A 24,412-nucleotide genomic window follows, 5' to 3' on the forward strand; every position below is an offset into this window, starting at 1 on the left:
ATGATGTTGTACAATATGCAGACTCTATGGCTAGGAAGTTATTTGTTTGTCTTCAGTTTTAAAAAGATTTTATTTTTGTTGTTGCTCCTATACATTTGCTTTAAAGCAGCAGAACTCGTTTTTTTAAAAAAAAGTGAAACCTATGTGGAGTGTTATTATACAAAAAAAGAATAAAGCAGGATGAACCAATTGAAAACAAAGGAGGAACCCAGCGATTTATGTTCACCCCTGCACCATCCCATGATACCTCTGAGGAATCCTAGGGGTTAAGTGGTTGTAGTTGAATTATGCCTATCACTCAGTGTTTGCCATGTTAGCCTCACCTACCAGTTTTCTGTTTTGATAATGAAGCTTTTCTTATACTCTAACTAATTTTAATTCAACCATTTTCCATTATTTCCTAGAGCCAGTATGGGTTACCTGGATATCTGTAGTGGTATTTTAGTTTTAATCAATTAATTTTAATTTTAACAGTTAATTGTAGTGAATCAACAATCAGTTATAATTTTGTCTTTAAGAACAGGATGAGTTTTGGTTTGAGGAGTTATGTTTTCCTTTTTTCAAGTAATGTTGACAGGGTCAAAACTCAACATGATTGAAAGATGGTCAGGTAACTCAAGTTAAGCCAATCAGACTTTTTCTCTTGAGTTTCCAAATTTTGAGCTGAGTTACACTGGATGGGAGAGGGAAAAAAAAAAAAATAGTGGCAAAGTGCATTCATTTTGATGATACAACCCAAATAAATTTCTAGTAGTTCCTAAGGCCAGACACCTTGAGCCAAATTGGTTCCTATTGTGTCTGATATATTCCCAAGCCTGTTCCCCAGCATTCCTATCATTCTCTAAGCTACTTTTTATCCTTCCAACTAAACCATTTCTTTAAAAGCTAACCAGATCTTTTTTAGGTCTGACAAAAACAAACAAACGGCAAACCAAAAAAAAAAAAAAAAAATCCTAGCTAAGTCATACTCTTAAAAACCTTCCAATTATACAGGATTACATTTAATTAGATAAACTCTAAAGGGACTAAATACCTAAAATGTTCTACCATGTGCATACTCATATTCTACACAGATATTGTATGAGGTATTATATATATATATGGGAGCTCTGGTAGCATAGTGGCTAAGGCACTTGACTGTCAACCAGAAGGCTGGTGTTTCAAACCCACCAGCCGCTCCTCAGAAGGAAGGTTGGGCAATCTATTTCTGTAATGATACTGCCTCAGAAACTGAATGAGGGATCACTATGAGTCAGATCCGACTCGACAGCAGTGGATTTTTCATGTTTTATAATTTAGTAGTCACAACAATAAAATAAATAGTTATTGTTTTCTCAGTTTTACAAATGAAGAAAGTCAGGTTCACATAAATGATACGTTTTCTAAACTTATTCAGCTGGCGAGTGGACTAGCAGTACAAAGTTGCATTAATCTTGCTCCTAAACTCTGTTTTTTTTTCAATTTACATACTCCATTAACTGGCCAAGGGAATGTTCCTTTTGCATCTTCAATACAGTTTTAGGTTGTTAGAGTATGTATTCTACTTATAAAAATAACAGAATATTAGGTAGAGAGTAAATCTGTGTGTCTATGTTAAGAAGGATATATTAATGTAAACATGTATTGTAAATGTTAGTGTTGCTGGTAGGATAAACATAACAGCTAGAAAATGTCACATTTTACATTACTTCCTGTAGATATTCTAAGCAAAAACCTTGCTTCAGTGAAACATTTACTGCTTATGTATCACTTCTTTCTACCTGGGGTCAGGAAGAATCTAGGTAGGTTGATGAGTAATGCTATTGATATGGATGAGATCATGTTTGGTCCCAGTCTTCAGACAGAAATATCTCATCGATTTCCTAGAGGTTCTGGCAAATTGACACTTCAGGTCCAGTTTACTCTTAACTCTTGATCTTTTATATTATTATTGTTATTTTGTGAAATGCAATACTATGGAGAGAAATATGTAAGGTAATCAAGAATGTTAAGGAATACATCTCCCCTCTCACCTTTGAGAGCTACAATGGCATGTATTAAAATTTAATTTGAAATCGCTCTAACTTGCTATCTTACCACATAGACAAACCATGCCATATATCTTTCATTTTGTGAAAGTCTTCATTTTGTGAAAATTGTACCTGTAGGTGACATATTTTGAATTAAATCTATGAGCATTACCTCCATCGACATATAAAACATAATATGGAATATTTGTATGTATTTTTGTGTATATATACATATGTAATTTTAGGGATCTCAATTCATTTAAAATACTTACTTCTCTGCTCTGTCAGAAAGGAAATACTCCTTTCTTCACTCACTATCTTACTCATATTTTCTTAGCCAATATTTATTTGAAGGCTAGTATGTGTCAAGGAGCTCTGGTAGCGTAGTGCCTAAGGCATTTGACTGCTAACCAGAAGGCTGGCAGTTCAAACCCACCAGCCACTCCTTGGAAGGAAGGTTGGGCAATCTACTTCCGTAGTGATACCACCTTGGAAACCCAAGGAGGGGTCGCTATAAGTTGGGTCCGACTCAATGGCACCTAACAACAACAACAAGTATGTGTCAAGAATTTTATGAAATACTAGGTAATGGGAAGATAGAAATAGTCATGCATTCCAGAGTTTGTAATCTAGTGGCAGTACAGGCACAAACAAATGATAGGTAGGTAGGTAGGTGGGTAGATAGATAGTTGGATGGATAGATAGACAGATAGATAGATAGATAGATAGATAGATAGATAGATAAGATAGATAGAGAGATATAGCTGCCATCAAGTCAATCCAATTGCTAGTAACCCTATTTGTAACAAAACAAAATGTTACCTGGTCCTGTGTCATCCTCACAGTAGCAGGCACATTTGAGTTCATCATTGTGTCTATTGTCCCAAACCATCTTGCCAAGGGACTCCCTTGCCCTTTTAAGACATCTGTTTCACCAAACATGATGCTGTCTTCAAGCAGTTGATCCCTCCTGATGGCATGTCGAAAGCAAATGAGCCAGACAATGTTCAAGTGATCCATAAGGTTTTGTTTGGTAGCTCACCAAGCCTTCTACTTTGTCTTAGTCTGGAAGTTCCACTGAAACTTGTCTTCTATGGGTTGCCCTGCTGGTATTTGAAATAATAGTCACATAGTTTCCAGCATTATATATAGTAACACACAGACCACCACACTATGACAAACTAACAGATGAGTAGTGGAAACAAAACAAGATTTATAGATTCCTTTATATCCTGGGAAGAAAACAAAGTGGATGTGGTGATAGAAAACAGTGTGGGAAAGAAGGCTGTCCAACTAAGTCACTCATTAAAGCCTCTCCTAGAGCATGATCCTTAGCCAGAGAATTATAGTGAAATGAACCAGCAAAAGATTCAAGAAGGAGCACTTTAGGCAGGAGAAATTTTGAGTCAATGAATGTCCTAGAATAGAAAAGAGGTCAGCATTTTCAAGTGTCTCATTAGCCAGCTTGGTTGGAACATTGATAAAATGGGAAGACTGACATGAAAGGAGTTAGGCAAGGGCCAGATCATCTAGAATCTCCTGGGCCTTGCTATGTTCTTGTGCTGTTGTGTGCTGTCAAGTCGATTTCAACTCATAGAAACCCTATATAACAGAGTAGAACCGCCCCATAGGGATTCCTAGTAATTTTTATGGGAGCAGATCACTAGGTCTTTTCTTCTGTAGAGCCAAGGATGAGTTTGAATTGCTAAACTTTTGATTAACAGTTGAGTCCTTAACCATTGCACCACCAGGGCTCTTTGGCAAGGTATTTGCCAAAGACCTTTAAAAGTCTCTAAGTAAAAGGGAAAAACTAATCAGAAAAGTGAGAAGGTGTGCTTTATGTGTTTGTATTTACTCTAGCTGCTTGGTGGATAATGGATTGGGAGAGATACAAGCTATTGCAGTGCCTTCGAAAAAGATGGTGCTGCCTTGGGTAGTCAGGTAGCAATCAAGATGCAGAAGAGTGGAAGAAAGGATAGAGGGGGTGGGGGAAGGAAGAAGAGAAAGAAGCTTTTCTTGTTTATTATAAATAAAATAATTTTTATGTAAAGCCATGTGAATAATTCATGCTCAAGTGTGTATGTGTGTGCATGCGTGCGTATGTGTGCATGCACATGTGTGTGTGTATCAACCAAAAGAATAAGGAAGAATGTGAAAACATTTCCAAATTCCACCACTCTGAATAAGAACCTTTCTTCACATTAACATAGAAACATTCATACACACACGCACACACACACAGTAATATTAAATATACATGTATTTTCCATCTTGCTTTGCACATTGTGGAAATCCTTCCAAACTGATTTGTATAAATTTCATTCATTTTTTAATTTAGTGCATAAAAATTTTCATGATGTGGGTGTATCAAAATTTATTCATTCTTCCACCAAAGATGGGCTTTTACTTAATTTTTAGTTTTTTGCAACTATCAACAGTGCTGTTTTAAACATCTTCATTATATACTGATTTTTTTTTCCTTTGTGAGTGATTCCGAGGAGTGGATTTGGTGTGTGTGTGCATAAATATACATTTTAAAATTTTAATCAATAATTCTGTAATGCTTTCCAAAAAGCTATTAAAATCCCCTTTTCTATCAAAGAACGTTTTACTGCTTGTGGCAAAACAAAGGTCTTGGATACATTAACAAGAGCCGTTTCAGCTGAATGTTGGCATAGAAAATCGATTGGGCAGGGAATGAGAAAAGGCAGAAAGCTCCTTAGACACAAAGATGGGGAGACTTCATCTCATGTACTTGAACATATTATCAGAGTGACCAGTCCCTGGATGTGATAGTTGGAGCTGTGTCTCAACTTGGCTGGACCACAGTTCTGTGTGGTTTAAGCTGTTGTGATGTGATTATTCCCATGATATGATAAGATGCATATGTTTTGAGCAGCCAATCCATTGAAAGGAAGTTTCCCTAGGGGTGTGGCCTGCTTCCAATATATTTATGGGCATCTTGGGAAAAAGATACACTCTTCTGTGGATCGGGATCCTGTTGTCCTGCCTACAACTGTCCTTGAACGAACAATCCACCATTCGGCCTGGAGATCTTAGAGTCGTCATTCGTTGGAGTCAACAGACAGTATACTGCCTGCCAACCTTGAGCTCATCAGCCCCTGCAGCTGTGTGAATCAGAAAAGGCTCCAGCTTGACGTTTGATCCAAAAACTTGGGACATGCCAGCTTCTATAAGTGTGTGAGCCATTTTCCTAAGATAAATTTCTCTTTCTCTCTCAATCTCTCTCCAGGCTTTACTGGTCTTGCTTCACTAGAGAACCCAGTCTAACACACTGGAGAAAGACATTATACTTGATAAAGTATAGGATCAGTGAAAAGGAGTGGATTGGCACAGTGGCTGCAACAAGGGGCTCAAAGAGAACAATTATTCTGAGCATGGCACAGGACTGGGCAGTGTTTCATGTGGTTGTGCATAGGGTTGCTATGAGTCAGAAGCAGTTCATAGCACCTAACAACAACTAAAAGTGAAATCTTAAAGAAAGACAGGACAAATACATGTCCTTATCTCCTCACCCTGGGTCTTAGGAACCCTAGAGAGAAGGATGTCAATTGATAAGAGGAAGACCGAGGTCAGAAGCATTATTATCCTGCCATGCTTGGGTTTTTCAAGGAGACAGATGCCACTGAGTCCGAATGAACTCAACAGCACCCAATAGCAACAATAAGAAGAACTGTGCCAGGTGACACTGTACGATCTATAGGGGACATAGTCAATGGTGTTTTGACATAGAGAGTGTATAGCTGTTCTGTGGGCCTCTTTTAGCTCCATCATTTGGACAAAACTGCAATGTGGTCAGTGAAGTTAAAAGAGAACAAGGAAGAATAGAGGGTCCTGTAAGGTTAAAGCCTAGACTAAGATCTGGATAAAAGATAAGGCATAAACTTTAAATGATCTATAGTCCCAATGAGAACTGAAAGGAAACAAGTCAGAAGGAGACGTCAGCTGTACCCTGGCCTAGCCAAAACAGCTGTCACAGTCAGCTCTGCTATAATTTGATGTATGTGTTCTTAAAAGTTACCATACTATACAAAAATAGCACAATAAAAACCACAAGGCTTACTGGAAAAATGAGGTTGAGGTACAACATTAAAAACTTCATCAGTGACGTACTAAATAAAAAAGGATTCTTATAAAAATGGTAGCACAATTTTGCACATGTTAAATGGTTAAGAAATGCATAAATGCTACAATTAATATGGCAATTTATCTTGAAAATAAACTGGAATGTTTGCTGCTTGTGTATTGTCGTGTCGGGGTGGAAGGACAGAAATTCACAACACCAGAGGTGGATATGAGCAGGTCATAACCAAAGGAGTGAACTGAGGTCAATGCTTGTGTGTGTGTGTGTGTGTGTGAGAGAGAGAGAGAGAGAGAGAGAGAGAGAGAGAGCATTTGGTAAATCTCTACAGGGTTCTGTTTAGCTAGATGCAGGTTTCTACATTCCCCCAGTGTTTCTCACTGAAGAAATTGAGCATAAGTAAATGGAAACAGGATTTATGCTCAAATTGTTTCTTTTCTTTTCTTTTGTTAAAAGGTTTTTTTTTATTGTGATTTGTATGAAAGTTTACAGAGCAAATTCATTTTCCATTCACCAATTCATACACATTTCTTAAAAACTTTGTATTGTGATGTGGTGTGAAATTACAATCTCCACAATGTAAATATCACTCTCCCCACTCCCTCCCTGTTTTACCATTTCCATCTCTTCTTCTTTCCTATCCCTTCCTGCCTTCTGAGTTTCAACTGTGCTTTCAATACAAGCTTATAGCACAACTGAAGGTACCATGAATTCATCAGCTGTGGACAGTAGCAGAAAGTGTCAGCCAAACAATCAGAGACAGACTGGCTCAACCAACTCTTGGCAGTTGTCAGTCAGTGCATATGCAAAGATCAGCATGAGAGCCAGTGACCTTTCCCTGCCAAGGTCACATAGACTTATAAAGCCCTTCATGTTACTATTTATTATCTTAGAGAAATCTCTTAGGAGGAGAAAGATTAGAGCCTGAGTAATTATGCAAAAGAACTAAGGAAAAACCAAAGTATCAGTAGACTTTATTACCTCATTAAAACATTTAAATCAAATCTGTACCAGTTTAATCCCAGCACCCTATTCCTTGACCACCCTATTCCTCCTATTCAAAGGGGAGGGAGAGTGGAGGTCATATATAAGATTAGATTAGTTATTGAGAAATAAAGAAGCTTTTTATGGATTGAATCCTATCCCCCCAAAATATGTGGGAATCTTAACCCGTAAACCTGTGGGTGTATTTTCATCTTGGAATAAGGGTCTCATTGTTATGATGATGACGACATATCAATGTGGGAAGTGTGTCCCAAACCTAAACACTTCTGAGGTATAAAGAGCAGCAAAATCAAAGGGACAAGAAAGCACAGATGGGGGAAGTTGGTGCCACATGGAGATTGCCAAGGAAGAAAGGAATGTTGGGGCTAGAGAAGCTGAGACAAGGACCTTTCCCTGGAGCAGACAAGAGAGTACCTTTAGATGGTGGCCTGAATTTGGATTTCTAACCTCCTAAACAGTGAGAAAATAAATTTAGGTTCTTTAAAGCGACCCACTTGTGATATTTCTGTTACACCAGCACTAGGAAATTAACATGGATCTAGAATATCTTGTGTTCTTGTTCTCTCAGAAAGCATGGGTGAGAGGTAAATAAATGGAGACCTATGTGTAGATAATGATTTAAAGATGTTTGATAGACAAAGGAGTTAATAAATGGGTAGATGTTGCACCTGTGGCTTCCAGCCAAACAAAAGACAGGCATATGAGTTGAACATTTACCCGAGGAAGATACACTCCTTGGAAAGAACAATGATGGGAGAAAAAAGGGCTGTTTATACACAGGGAGACAGCTCAGGGGGCAGGAGTGCATGGAGGGATGGATACAGGGAAGAAGTAACTATCAGGAGGAAGTGGGAGGAGAGCTGTTGCACTGTGGTAAATCGTAGTCAATGTCATGAGACAAAGTGTATGTGAACTACTGTACGGAAAGTGAATTTCCTCTGTAAATTTTCACCCAAATTACAATTAAAAAAAAAAAAAAAAGGAAGAAGAAGATAGACACTATATAGACAGGTGAAAAAAAAAAACAAAAAAAAAGCAGATAGATTCAGGTGACTGAAATGAAAGATGAGCACTACACTAGCATTTTAAATAGCTTGTATTTTTTTTTTTTTTTTTTTTTTAAGGAAAGACTAGCCAGTTGACTGACTTTTCTTATTCAGCAACCGCAGTGCAAGCAAGGAGATGATGGATGGTTGTATCCATGCAGAATGAGGTTTACACATCAGTGCCATGGCAGGATGGGCTTCAGTGGAGCAGTGATTATTCCAGGGGGAAGAGGAAAGGATAATATCCAAGTGATAACAGAATGCAAAATAGCTTCCAATCCTACTTCCTGGTCCTGAGGATTTGAGCTACAAACAGCCACACTTGGAGAGGACTCAGGGGACAGCAAAGAGTAAAGAAGTGTTCCAAGAAGCCAATAACCACTGGGGGGACTTTTTTGATCACTGATAATCCAGAGAGTATCTTGGAAAGGACTGTCATGGAAAGGAGCACAAGGGCAGAGAATTGCATTACATCAGGTGTCATGCAGAACTGTATAAGGAAGAGAGCACAAGACATAGTCACTAATCTGGTAGCCTGGCACTTGTGGTGGTGATTCTGGGGAACATGGATCCAAGACATCATGATGGTGCTGGATTAAGTGCAGAAGACCTAAATGTTTTGCTCCGTGGAATGCTAGCTTCCAAGGGGTTATGTCTTCAGAATTTTAGCTTCCATTAAGGAAAAGGAAAGAACTTGTGTTTCTTGAACACTCCTGGTTATACTGTAGGCTTATCATAGATGTCTTTGATCCTCACAACTCTACGAAAGTGGGATTATCTCCAATTTATCAAATGAGATAACTGAAACCCAGAAAGGTAAAATAGCCTGATCCACACAACCAATAAATGGAAGAGCCAACATTTAATTTAATTTCAACTCTAATATCAAAGCTCATGTAATTTCATTAATAGTCATCATGTTTTTTGTTCCCCCTTCATCAGGTAACTTCCATTAACAGTGTTATTGTTGTTGTTATGTGCCGTCGAGTCGGACCTGACTCATAGCGACCCCTCCTTGGGTTTCTGAGGCAGTATCACTACGGAAGTAGATTGCCCCATCTTCCTTCTGAGGAGTAGCTGGTGGGTTTGAACCGCCAGCCTCTGGTTAGCAGTCAAGTGCCTTAGACACTACGCCACCAGAGCCTTGTTAAAAATGCTAATCGTTGCAAATTAATGGAGACAAATGTATTAGATGAGGTATTTGTCTTGCTTTGATACAATATTTACCATTCTATTTTACACATAGAAGGCAGCTATTCTTTTTTTTCTTCTCTTTTTGGTGAATGAACAACAGAATGACATGAACAAAGAATATTATTAATTCATTCAGCCAATATAAATTAGTATACTCTTACTGGGAAGACTGTGATCCATTTTAGAGGACATGGTACAATGTGGAGTTTTAGCATGACTACAATGCAAACTGTTAGTGCCTTGTACAGTAGTTGTGGCATAAATATTCTTTATTATTCTTAAATATTATTCATTGAAAAGATTAATTAATTAATTAACTAAGAATCTTGAGTCTAGACAGTTCTAATTCCTAGCTATTAGACCTTAAACAAATTAGATGCTTTAGGACCTGTAAACCTTTTATATTTTTTAATTAAAAAAAAAGAAAAGGAAATATCTACCTACAGTTAAGTGGGTTCTAAAAGATGAAGAAGGAAGGTAGAAACTAGCATTTATTGAATTCTTTATTATTCTTGATAATAAAGACCTTTTGATAGATAATTTCTCCTGCATTATGTCAATGAAGTAAAGTATGAAAGAGCTTTGCCAAGTTTTTGCAAACACTGTATAAAAAAAGGATAATTTTAAAAACCATTTTGAACATAAACTAATATTGAAGAGTTACTGGCCTGATTGATATGAGAAAGTCCTCTCAGAATGTCCAAAATGCATATTTAAGACTAGTAAATTAATACCTTTTTTTGCATAATAAAGAATTAAACATTGGAACGTGTTACATTAGGAAATGGAATAGGCATGCCAGACCAGTCACTCATGGCTATCTCAGGTATGTGAGAGTGGAACTGCTCCATAGTCTTTTCAATGGTTGATTTTTTGGAAGTAGCTTGTGAGATCTTTCTTCTGAGATACCTACGGGGGTACTTGAACTGCCAAACGTTCAGTTAGCAGCTAAGCACTGGTTAGCAGTTTGCACCACCCAGGGACTCTGTATTAAGAAAAGATGGGAACAAATTACAAATGATGGAATCTTAAAATGGCTGCCATGAGCAGCTGAATCCTAGTGAATCTTTACAGTTAATGAGAGAGAAGAGAGTTGCACGCTGGTACTCAGCTACCCAAGCAATAGAATCATGGGCTGAATAACCAGAGGGATGAAGCACTGTGACATGCAGCAAAGAATACTAGTAAATTACCCAAGGTTGTGCAGAGTGTCAAAGATAACACAAGAAATGCAGTTAAGCCTTCCTTAGCTACGATCTAATTTTATATCCTTCAATATACATTACCAAGCTCACGTTCTCTTGGGAGGTTTTGGGTTATTTCTACCCTGCATTCTGCTCTAGTACTCAGTTTTGCTAGAATTATATAACCAGTGAAGAAAAGTAGGACAAACTGTGCCAAAACAAGGAATAGCTCTTGCTCCAATGAGTTTATCACCCAAAGGCACAAGTAATGCAGAGAAAGAAAAATGAAATAGCAATGTAGTAGCAAATGGTATAAATGTAATTATTTTCAGGCTGGGCGCTTGGAACATAATTTCCCAGGAGAGAAAGTAAAAGATCAGCAAATACTAACTAGTGACTAGTGTTGTGTATAAAGAATGGAACTCACACTTAGAGAAGACCCTTGTCAACCCTGTGATACATAACAGATGATTGTAGCAGCACAGAATCAGAGCTCCTTTTCCCCAACTCTGGAACATTCAGTGTGTGTCTCATTTCTACCATAGTCAAGTACTAGAATTAACTACTAGCCAAGAGCATTTGAAGTCTGTGCCCTCTCATGTTTATGTACTTGTTGACAGGGGATGCTTCAGTATTAACAACTTTTATTATTACTAGTATGACGAAAATCGCCAATATTTTCATCAAGCTTTGCAGTTACAAGATTTTCTTACATCCATTTTTTAATTTAACTTTCACAAAAACACAGAACTAGGTAAGGTATATTACATATTTTGCCCAAGAAAGCATTGAGATTTGCCTATGGCTACTCCAAGCTGAAAATTGCACCTTGACTATAGGAGCCTCATCCATCTCTTCTGACTCTCCAAACCACACTACAAATTCTGACCATTCAAAAAGTCATCTTGCAAATTCATATGCCAAGCATCCACCTGAAATTATAAACTCTTCTTCCTATATAACTATTATCTTGTGCTCATGGCCTCATAGCATAATTATCAATGAGCATTAGTGACACGGTAGTTAAGTGTTTGGTTGCTAACCAAAACATAGGCAGTTCAAACCAACAGCTGCTCTGTAAGAGGAAGATGTAACAGTCTGCTACTATAAATATCTACAACCTTGGAAATCCTACGGGGCAGTTCTACTCTGTCCTGCTGAGTTGCTATGAATCGGAACCCACTTGATGGCATTGAGTTTGGCTAATACTAGTGCTAAGGCATTTGACTGCTAACCAGAAGGCTGACAGGTCAAACACCAGCCACTCCTCAGAAAGAAGACTGGGCAATCTACTTCCGTAGAGATACCACCTTAGAAAGCCAAGGAGGGGTTGCTATGAGTCAGAATTGACTTTTTTTTCTTTCTTTAATTATCTATTGAGAGTGCAGTACTACTGTGAAACATATATAGTTGCCATGAGTGGGGATAGACTCTAGAACAAAGGTATGAAATTTTGGAGAAGGTATTATTTTACATTCATATTTTCATTCAATACCAAAAAAAAAAAAAAAAAACCAACACCCCTCACTGTTGTTGAGTGGATTCCAACTCATAGCAACCCCCCTTGGGTTTCCGAGGCGATATCTCTAGGGAAATAGATTAGATTGCTCAGTCTTCTTTCTGAGGAGTGGCTGGTGGGTTTGAACCGTGAATTTTCCATGCTTTTAGCAGTTGTCATAGTTATCTTTTTAATTGACTACCTAATATCCAAGTATGGTAGTTAAGTTTGTGTGTCAACTTGGCTAGGCCTGGTTGAGCGGCTGGACAGCTGGATGTAGTTATTCCCCGTGGTAATATTGGTAATTAACTCCATGGTGGAATCTATTGGAGCAGCTGAGTAGCTGCTTTAGGGATGTGGTCTGCTTTCTATTAATAAGAAGCAGCTTTGGAAATGGTCTCTAGCTTATGGCATGCTTGAACCCTGCATTTAGCCGAGTCATTGTTCAGCAGCCTGCCATGCTCTGCCGACCTTGGGACTTTCAATGGACTTGAATGAATGACCTGCATGTTGTTTGGTAACATTGGGACTGTGCCATTTTATTTGTTGACCTTGGGCTTGTTAGCCTCAGCAGCCAGTAGCTGCCTGAGTGAAGAGATACCTCTAGGTTCAGTAGGCCAGGAGCAAGAGGCAGAGCTGAAGCTCAAGGTCAAGGGGCTTTCATATAGCCTCTAGAGCATGGCACTTTGGACTCAGACTTAAAGCCTCCAAACTGTGTGAGAATAAACTATTTGTTCCAGCCATTCCATTTGTGGTATATTCCTATCAGAGCGGCACTAGGTAACCCAGACACCAACCTAGTATAATATCTTCTACAACCCCCTATTGTTAGACATTATGGCTATTTCTAATTTGTTTAAACTCATTTTTCTCTTTCTCAATAGCTCTGTAAAGAGTTACACTAATAGTACCTTTTTTTAAAAAATTATGTCCTTAAGATAGATGTCTGGAAGTTGAGTTTTAATAACTTTAAAAGGCACACACAACAGTACAAATTTTACATGTATTGCCAAGTATCTTTCCAAAAATGTTGAACCAATTTACATCACTAACAGGAATATATGAAAAATGGCAAATGCATTGCTCATCGTGTGTGTATTTCTTCCATAACCAAATAGACAAAAGTAAATGTAATTCAATTTAACAGACATTTATTCAAAACCAACGATCAGCCAAGCATTGTGCCAGATCCCAGAAATGCAAAGGTGAATAATAAAGGTACCAAGCCTACTCTCAAGGAATCCTATATAGTTTTGCGACAGGTAATTCCAGAGAATCAGGAGGCAGGAAATATATGTAAGCAGAGCACTTATGTGTTTAGTGAAGAAATTATTTTAATACGATTTGAGTGGTGATGTATTTTCCAGTTTTGTGTGATTCCATCTTGAGTATGTCATTCTTACTCAGTTGTCAACAGTCTCATGAATAGGCCATAATCATCTCTTTATGTTCCAAATCAAATCTGGGAAAAACAAATTCATCAGCACTTCTTTGTATATTTCCCAGCTGAATCCATGGATTTGGAGTCCAGGCAATATCTCTCTCAATTTCTCAGGTAAGAGATGTTATAACTCTTTTATGGCTCTTTCTAAGCACGGTGTGTGTGTGTGCACGTGGGGGGTTGTCTATGAGGTTGAACACTGGAGCAAAATCAGAAAACTTTGCCTTAATCCTATATCTGCCACTAATTATTTGACCTATCACGAAATATCTAATTAGACTTTGTCTCCTGGTTAAAGTGGCAAAAAATACTTCCCCTCTTTATTCTATGACTATCCTGATTTGACTGCTACCCATCGTGAGCTGTCTGCTGGAAACTTGACCATCTACTCAGTTTGTTCTGTTGTTAATTGCTGTCAAGTCAGCTCTCACACATGGTGACCCTATGTACAACAGAATAAAATGTTGCCCTGTCCTATGTCAGCTTCATGATCATTGGTATGTTTGAATTCATTATTGTGGCTATTGATTCTTCTCCTAAAACCAGAAAAGCCAAACTCATTGTCATCGAGTCCATTCCAACTCACGGTGACCACATGTGTTACAGAGTAGAAACGCTTCATAGGGTTTTCTTGGCTGTAATCTTTATGGAAACAAACCAGTCGGCCTTTCTTCTGTGGTGCTGTTCAGTGGATTCAAACTTCTCCCATGCATAATTCCAATTGCAAAGCCCTTATTCTCCATTCAAAATCCAGCTGAAGGAGCACCTTCTCCATGAAGTCTATCTTCTATAATTCCACCCAGGATTGATTTTGTACCCTCTAGTATACTTCTTACAGTTGATGATATTAAGTTCAACTTTTTATTGTGAACTACTTTAAACCCTAGTTTTATATTGTATCTCTTTTCTACTTCTTTACTTTCAAAGACCTGAGCAGAAGTTAAATTTTTTCAATCCTTAGTAATGTTCCAATGATACCAGAAATATTGCAGGAGCTCAAACAATTTTCATTTAAAAGTGAGTAAAAGTAAACCTTCCACTCCCCTCAAAAAATCAAAACTTAAAAAAGCACAATACTGGAGAAGAAGAAACTGCAGAAAAGGGAGGCTATAATTCAGTTTACAATCTCATATCCTGGCATTTTCAGTTTCTCAAGTTGTGCATACGTAAGGGAGGCAACAGAGAATGAAGAAAAAGCCCTGCTGGGACTCAGAAGAGCTGAACACTAATTTTAGCCTTCTTGCAGTGCATTGAGGAGTTGCTGAGTGGTGCAAATGGTTAATGCATTTGGCTGCTAACCAAAAGCTTAGAAGTTAAAGTCCACTCAGAGGCACCTTGGAAGAAAAGCCTGGCAATCTTCCTTTCAAAAAATCAGCCACTGAAAACTCTATGGAGCACAGTTTCACTCTGACACACGTGAAGTCACCGTAAGTCGGAATCCATTCAATGGCATCTGGTTTTGGCAGTGCTGCTGAGAGAGATTGAAATTCTGAGCCAACCAAGGTTGTGGGCCTTTGGTAATTACTTTGCTAAACAAAGTGGCTTTTTCTCAAGACCTCCAAAAGAACAACAAATTAAGATTAAGTGTCATGCCTTTGGACTAAAAACAAACTGGAAAAAAAGCCAGCCATAACAAATCCTAAAACTCAGCCTTGGCTGGGTTAAGGTGCTTTTCCATTAGAAACAGAACTGGAAGAGCCAGTAAAAAGAAAATTAAAACAATTCTAAGAAAGATATTATACATAGACACTAAAAATGTTTAACGTAGTTTTTTATTGAATCATTTGTAATTAAACAATTAAATTAAAAATGTAAAGCAAATAATTGATGTGTAATTTATACAACAATAAAATACACACTTAAATGATATTTCTTGATGAGTTTTTATAATTGCACACACATCAAGATAATTCAAGAAGTAGAATATTTCTTTCACCCTATAATGTTCCCTCATGACATTTCACCGAAAATTATACCACCACACCCAGGAAATTAGAAATTAGTTTGGCCAATTCTAGAAATTCATATGAATAGGATATTATGATATGTCTTCTTTTGTATCTTATCTCTGTTATTGTGCTCCTGTTTTACAACTAGCTACACAGTGTTTCATTGTCTCAATATTTCAATTTGTTTTTCCATTCTATTCCTTTCGGAAATTTCAGTTGTTACTCGTTTCGTTATTATAAGTAAACTGCTGTGAACATGCATATACATGTCTTTTTTGTGAAAACTTTGAAAAATATCTCTTGAGTAGTTACCTAGGACTGGAATTGCTCTGTCACCTGTAAAAGTTTAATGGTACAATGTTGTTGTTGTTGTTGTTATGTGCCGTCGAGTCTAAACTACTAAAATATATTCCAAAGTCATTGATCCAGTTGTTCCACATTCTTGCCTAAACTTGGTATTTCAATTTATATTCATCTTAGCCATTCCAGTAAATGTTTACTGATGTCTCATTGTGGTCTTACTTTGCATTTCCCTAATGACCTTGAGCATTTTGTCTTTGATCCAACTTGAGCTCGTTTTTGCATATGGTGTGAGATATGGGTCCTGTTTCTTTTTTCTTTCTTTTGCAAAAGGATATCCAATTTTGCTAGCCTCATTTATGAAAGAGACAACCTCTTTCCCATTTAATGAGCTTGGGCCCTTTGTTAAAGATCAACTGACTGAGGTGGATGGATTTACCTCTGGGTTCTCAATTCTGTTCTACTGGTCTATGTGTCTTTCGTTGTACCAGTACCAGGCTGTTTTAACTACTGTGGATGTGTAGTAGGCTTTGAGATTAGAGAGTGAGAGGCTGCATACTTTGTACTTCTTCCTTAGAAATAGATTCATCTACCTATGGTCAGCTGATCTTTGACAAAAGGCAGATAGCCATTCAATGGGGAAGATACAGTCTCTTTCACAAATAGTGCTGGCAAAACTGGATATCATTTTTCAGAAAAATGAAACAAGATCCTTACCTCACACCTTACGCAAAAACTGAATCTACATGGATCAACAACTTAAATGTGAACCCTAGAATTATAAAGTTCATCAAAGAAAAAATAGGGGCAAACTCAAAGGCCCTAATTCATGGCATAAATAGACTATCAAGAATAACACAAGATGCACAAATAGCAGAAGTTATACTAGGTGATTGGGACCTCCTGAAAATTAAATTCTTATATGTATCAAAAGACTTCTCCAAAGGAGTAAAATGAGAAGAGAACTTACAGAAATGGGGAAGAATATTCAGCAATGACATATCAGACAAAGGACTTAACTCTAAAATTTATAGAAAACTCCAACACTTCCACATCAAAGAGACATACAATCCAACTTAAAAATGGGCAGAAGTCATGAACAGACACTTCATCGAAGAAGATATTCATGTGGCCAACAAACGCATGAAGAAACGTTTGTGATCATTAGCCATTAGAATGATGTAAAGCAAAACAACCACAAGATACCATCTCACCCCCACATTAATAGCAAAGTTCAGCAAGACTGAAAATAACAAATGTTGGTGAGGATGTGGAGAGATTGGAACTCTCATACATTGCTGATGGGACTGTAAAATGATACAGCCACCGTGGAAATCAGTAGGATGATTCCTTCAATAGTTGGCAGTAGAAATACCATTTAATCCAGCAATCTTATAACTAGGTATATATCCTAAAGAAACGAGAGGCAGGACGCTAATAGATATATTCACCCCCATGTTCATTGCAGCACTATTCAAAATAGCAAAGAGATAGAAACAGCCTAATAGAGAGATGGAAAAAAACCTGTGTTCATCAACTGAGTCATGGATTAACAAACTGTGGTACATACACACAATGAAATACTGTGCAACACTAAAAAATAATTTAGAATCAGAAAAACACCATGTAACATGGATGAACTTAGAGGACAGTATGCTGACAGAAATAAGTCAATCACAGAAGGACAAATATTGTATTAGTCCACTATTGTAAAAAGCCAAGGAAAGGTTTACACATGGAAGGAAACATTCTTTGGTGGTTACCAGGGATAAGAGGATAGGGAGGGAAAACCCTTAGATAGGTTGAAAATATATAAACACATAAAAACCAAAAACCAAACTCACTGCTGTCAAGTTGTATTCTACTCATAGTGACCACTTCTTGGGTTTCAGAGGCGGTTTCACTACGGAAGTAGATTGCCCCATCTTCCTTCTGAGGAGTGGCTGGTGGGTTTGAACCACCAGCCTTCTGGCTAGTAGTCAAGTGCCTTAGGCACTACGCTACCAGAGCTCCTCCAGAGCCTATGCACACACACACATATATATGCATATACATATATATGTATGTATGTACAGAAACCAAATATTATTAGTGCTTACCAGTTGTAGGAGGGAGAGGGAGTGGGGAAGCTTTCACTTGGGAGCCACTGATTTTATGCTAATGGTGGTAGAATGTTTTGGAAAAGGATAGCAATAATGGTAGCACAACATGAAAAATGTCATCAATGGCCCTGAGCTGTAAATGTGGAAGTTATATTGGTGAATGTCTTTTTGTATATTGTCACCACAAGAAAAGCAAAAAAAACAAAAGAAAAAGGCGGGGGGGAATTACAATAGAAGATCCAGGATGGAGTGGGAGAAAAATGTGAAAAAAATTCAAAATTATTAAAAAAAAAAAAAAAAAGACCAGGCTTATTGTTCTGTTAGAGCCTAATGGAACCTCCAAGAATATGGCCCTTAGTCACCCTTCATGCTGGGAAGTGAATGCACTATCATGCTCAACTTTCAGCCAAACAATAGATAGGCAGAAAAGGTGAAAAGTAACACCAGGGAAGTATGCACTCCTCAGAACAATCAACTGTATAAGATCAATAGGGCAGTTTTTGCCCAAGGATGAAGCTCAGAGGGCAGGAAAAGATAAGAAGGTAGGAGATGGAGATAGGAAACAGGGAGGAAGTGAGAAAAGTGTTGTTGCATTGTGGGGACTGCAAGCAATGTTACAAACAAAATATGTATGACTTGTTGAATGGAAAACCAATTTGCTTTGTAAACTTTTACCAAATCACAACAAGTGTTATTTTTTTTAAATCTTTTTATTGCCTTGTTTTATGAAGAATATATTTTTCTGGGTAGAGAATTCTGTATGGTTTCAGCAGTTTAAGGATCTCATTTCATTTTCTTCTGCTTTGTGTTCATTGAGCTTCTTAGCCTGTAGATTTATCATTTTTAAACCTAGTTATTATAATATTAAATTTCAGATACTATATTTTTAAATTCCAATAATTTCTTTTAGCTCTTGTTTATACTTTCCATTTTTCTCCTTATTTTTTCATATTCTTATTTAAAATAGATTATTTCAAGTTCCTATCCCACAAACTTTGTCCTCATTTTTGGAACTTGAATGTCTTGGTCTTACATAGTTTTATCATACAGTTTAGCATTCAGTCAACATTTCAAGAAGACAACTATGCATAATCCTTGACCATTCTGTTTGCATATCCTCTATAATATACTGTTATGCAAATTCCAGCCAATTGACCTTCCCCCAAACCCAGTCTCTGTTCAACTAAACAAGATCATTATGCTTTTCCTGACTTCCCATGTTCCACAATCTTCTCCCCGCCCCTGTATCATTATGGTATGGAGAAATGTCCCCAGTTAGGAAGCAAGTATTTAAGGGATTATCTCATTTATTTTCTCTTTTTTGCAAAGACCACAGTCTTGTCTTGCCTGATGTCTAATGTTAGAAAATATTTGTTTAATATATTTAATCTAAATTTGCAGTTACTTAATCATGGCTGACGGAAGAAGTCTGTCTACAATTTTGCAGAACAATATTTGACATTCAATATAAAAGTACCACTTATGCCAAGGAACAAGATGAAATGACCAAGAATGATGAATAAAAATTAATTGAAATAGAACTACTTATAATCCAAATAATGTCTATTTGCAAACAAAACAAACAGTCCCATTGTCATCAAGTTGATTCCAACTCATAGAGATCCTCACTGGGTTTGCAAGACTGTTAATCCTTACGGAAGTAGATTGCCTCATTTTCCTCTCTCAGAGCAGCTGGTGGATTTGAACTTGCTGACTTACTAGTTAGAAGCTAAATGCCTTACTCACTAAGCCACTAGAGCTCCTTATTGCAGACAAGGACTATAAAATAGTTATAATTAATTTTTCAAAAAAATTAATGAAAAATGGAGAATTTTAAAAAAGTAATTCTGTGAAAATTGTTCACTAAAAATTCTAGAATTAATAATTCTATTATTGAATATATAAATTACTAGCAGATTTAACAATACCACAGTGATGGAAAAAATCACATTGATTAAGGGTAAATTAATCCCTTAGTTATTCCTCAATTATTGTCATTTCTGTCAATGAGTTAAACCCTTGTAAAAAGTTGAATATAGCAAAAATTGTGTGATAGACATATTTACGGCAATGACAATAAAAATGTAGCTGCTGAGGATGTTTATGCTCATAGGATTTAGTACCTAGGTTTGAAAGTTTAGAGTCATGGTTTCATGGGCCATTTCAGTTAATTGGCCTAATAATGTATTTGGTGGTTCCGTTTGAACTCTTAGTTCACTGTGTAATGTCTGGGACCTTAAAAACCTTGCAAGCAGCCATCCAAGGCACAGCAATTGTTTGATAGTTGCCTGAAGTTAACGGGAAGAAGAGGGTCAGAAATAGGAGGAAATAGAATATGTGGCTAATTAACTCCATGAACAACTGCTTCCTTACCCATGGCACCAGGCGAACTCAAGGTGCCGGGCAACCATTACTAAATATTTTGATTAAAAAAATTCCATAAAGAAATCCTCATCAAAAGGGGGAAAAATGTAGAACAGAAGTCCAAATTTATGTGGATTCCATACTTTCTGGAACCATGGAAGTTGAATGAACTCCAGAGACTACTGCTCTGAGGTAATAATTTTAAATTTTAAACCAAAAGTACCCCATAATTTGAAAATCAAACAATAGTTTAGCTTAACTAGTAAAAATATCTGCCTTGAGAATTATACTCTATTAAGAATTATCTCTACGGGATCAAACTGACAACAGCAACTCCAAAGATTAGAAAAGAAGCTTAGGGGCCAGTGAGTTTAGGTTAACAAGGGAAGCAACAACTCAGAAAGGAGGGTGAGAATGGTTGCACTGCTTGAAGAATATAATCAATGTCTCTCGATTGTACATGCACAAACCATTGAACAACAACAAAATCATTTTTTTAAATAGAAGATTAATGAAATAGAAGGGGTTTGTATTAACTTTCTATTGCTGTGTAATAAATTATCTCAAGTTTTGGGGTTAAACCAATATATATTTGTTTTTCTAATCTCAGTTCCTATGAGTGAAGATCTGCTCATGACTCAACTGAGTCCTCTTTTCAGAGTCTCACAAAGCTAAACCCTGGGTAACAGCCAGTGATGTGGTTTTTATCCAAGGTTCAAGTGGAAAAGATCTGCTCCAAAGATTGCTATCTGTCAAAGATATTGCCAGAATTAATCTCCTCTTAGCTGTACACTTAACTCTCCATTTTTTTTGTTGGCGCTCAGCTAGGGAGCACTCTCAACTCTTGGAAGCTGCCCACACTCCTTGTTTCCTGACCCTCTTACATCATGGAAGCTTACTTCTTCAAGCCAGCTAAGATGTATCTCTCATTCCAGTCTTCTCTATAATATAACCTAATAAAGAATATGACACCTCATCACCCTTGTCATATTCTATTGGTTAGAAACAAGATACAGATTCTGCCCACACTCAAAGGGATGGTATTACACAAGAGTGTGACTCATTGGGGGTCACCCTAGGATGTGTCTGCTAAAAAGTCTTTAGACTGTCAAATTAAATCACAGAAACTTAAAATATGTAAATCAGAAAAATACATACAAATATAAGAGATATGGGGAACACAGGACAAATACCATGTTTACTTGAAGAGAGAAATATTTGAAGAAATGGTAACTGACAGTTTTTCAAAAACATCAAGTCATGTCTTCAAAAGCTTTATGAAGTTCAAGTAAGAAAATTTCAAGAATATGCTGATGCATATTATAGACTGAAGAAAAACAAAAGAGAAAATTTAAAGAATAACCAGAAATAAAAGACACATTTCCTTCAAAAGAGCAGAGTGAAAGATGTCAAGCAAGAAAGGGTGTAAATGATTCTATTTATATAAATTTAAAAAACAAGCTAAACAATCTGCAATAATGTAAGTCAGAATAGTGGTAATTGTAGGGGAAGGGAATATTAATTGAGCAGAAGCCTGAGGATGACTTTTAGGTTTCTAATCACATTGTATGTTCTGATCTGGATCTTCATTATGCGTGTGTATAGAGATGACAATTTAACCAAACTCTAGGTTTAAGATCTGAGTGTATTATAGTTTAATAAAAGTTAACAAAAATGAAGTTGAACAACATGAATGATCCTATTTTAATATATTGCAATCCAACAGAGGCATGCAACAGGGAAAACTGAAAAGAAGGAAAAGGAGCTAAGCAAACATATTTATTTTCTCCCTGAATGTATAATGAAGGACATTTATTGTAATAATAGAAGAGAATATGGTAAATATATTATCACTGCTATTCCAACCTGAATAGTATTTCTATTAGAAAGGTTGTTCTTCATTCTCCCAAGCACCTATTGTCTAAATTTTCTGAGATTCATATATTGATATATGTATCACTTTGTGTATGTCAGATTCTGTAATAAACCTTTTCAATGCATTATTCCATTTTATAGTCTCAACAATCCTATGAAGTAAGTGCAGCTACTATTATTAGTGCCATTTCACACATGAGTTAATTGAAGTTTAAATAGACTTAGTAACTTGAGCAAAGTCACACATTAGTATGTGACAGAATTAGGTGCTTAGCACTGTGCTCATTATATTGAAAGCATTCAACAGAGAGTTGCTGAAAAATGAAATAGATTCTAACCTGCTTCATCTCTCCCCAGGATTTGTAACAAGCCATCCCACTTCTTAAATGGAACCCTCAAAATGTAATCCAAAATTGTATGGAATTGAAAATGTATATGATTATTAGATACATCCTCATATTTAATAGAATATTTGCTAGCGTATTGATCTCAATAACAATTTTCATCTGTACACCCATTTGTTCAGAAACTGGTTACTTAGCATCAATGATATACCATGGTCCCAGGTGCAGGAAATATGATGGTCAACAAGAGACCAGATACTTGCTGTCATGGAAGCAGACTGCCATGTGTTTCAGCTGTGGAGTGACTGCTGGCTTCAAACCGCTGACCTTTTAGTTGGCAGTCAAATGCCTTAAACACTGCACCACCAGGGCTTCTTTAGCAAAGTAGGAGCCTGAAATTGCCTAGACCTACAAAAGCAATTTCTAAAAGTAGTACCACTTACCAACTAAGTAAGTCACTTAGCCTTTTTTTTTCTTTTTTTTTTTCAGACTTTAACATGGATCTTGGTGTTTTGCTGAAATGCAAATTCTACTTTAGGAAGTCAGAAGTACCTGAGATTCTGAATTTCTGACAAGTGCCCAGGTGATGTTGATGCTGCTGGTCCTCAAACTGCACTTTGAGTAACCAGACGTTAGAGGACTTCTGAGAAACAGAAATTTCTCTGTCTTCTAGTGGTATTTAAAATACCCATAGATTTTTATGACCCTTCAGAATGGTACTCTAGGCATAGCACAGACGTTGGCCTCCTAATGTGGCTTTGGTTTTGATGGTTAAGTTAAATAACATATGTGAAAACACTTTACATATATTAAGTGCACAATTAATGTTGTTGTTATCTAGTGTAAAGTTAACTGCCTCAAATAAAAACTGAATTACTGATGATGGCACTATTAAAGTGATCTCTTGGTAAAGTAAGTTCTTAAACACACTGGGCTTCTCATTTCTTTATGTACAAAATGGGATCAATTAACATATGGTATACGTTCTTTGTGTTCAGAACTGTATTAAACACTGGGAGAACAGAAGTAGTTCTAACAGAGTATTCCCTGCCCTCAAGGATCTCCAGTATCAGTACAATTGAAAGAGTGAGAAAAATAATTAAAGAGAGAATATAATTAGCTTCTAATTAGTATGATAGCACATTAATTACTAGAGGGGATAAGAGACAAGCAAAAGCAGTGAGGCCTGGTGTTGACTCCCTGATCTATATCCTAATTTGTGCTGGTGTGATGGGGGCAAGGAGGCCAATGTAAGCCACAGATTACCTTAATTTCTCCATTCCCAGCTGATAAGGGATAGAGACAATGATATTTCTTCCTTTCCCAGTGAATTTGCTACATACAACAACATCTATGGAACAGATGAGGCAGTGAAGAAATGAAACTAGAAGGTTTATTGACCACAGAGACCTGCCAATTTAAGTGTAAAAAGGAACCACAGATGGAGAATTCTACAAAACATTCAGAGAAGAACTGATACCAATCCTACTCAAACTATTCCAAAACAGAAAAGGATGGAATCCTCCCTAACTCATTTTACGAAGCAAGCATAACCTTGATACCAAAACCAGGCAAAGAAATCACTCAAAAGGAAAATTACAGACCAATATTACCCATGAATATAGATGCAAAAATCTTCAATAAAATCCTAGCCAATAGACTGCAACAACACATCAAGAAAATCATTCATCATGACCAAGTGGGGTTGATATCAGGTATGCAGGGATGGTTCAACATTAGAAAAACAGTCAACGTCATCCACCACATAAATAAAACAAAGGAGAAGAACCATATGCTCATATCAATTGATGAAGAAAAGGCATTTGATAAAATCCAACACCCATTCCTGATCAAAACACTATGCAAAATAGGAATAGAAGGACATTCCTCAACATAATAAAGGGCATTTATGCAAAACCAACAGCCAACATTATTCTCAATGGAGAGAGACTGAAACCATTCCTCTTGAGAACAGAAACCAGACAAGGATGCCCGTTAT

The sequence above is a fragment of the Orycteropus afer genome, unplaced genomic scaffold (genome assembly GCF_000298275.1).
Source record: "Orycteropus afer afer isolate SDZICR_OR568_19922 unplaced genomic scaffold, OryAfe1.0 scaffold00012, whole genome shotgun sequence".
In the NCBI taxonomy this organism is placed as follows: domain Eukaryota; kingdom Metazoa; phylum Chordata; class Mammalia; order Tubulidentata; family Orycteropodidae; genus Orycteropus; species Orycteropus afer.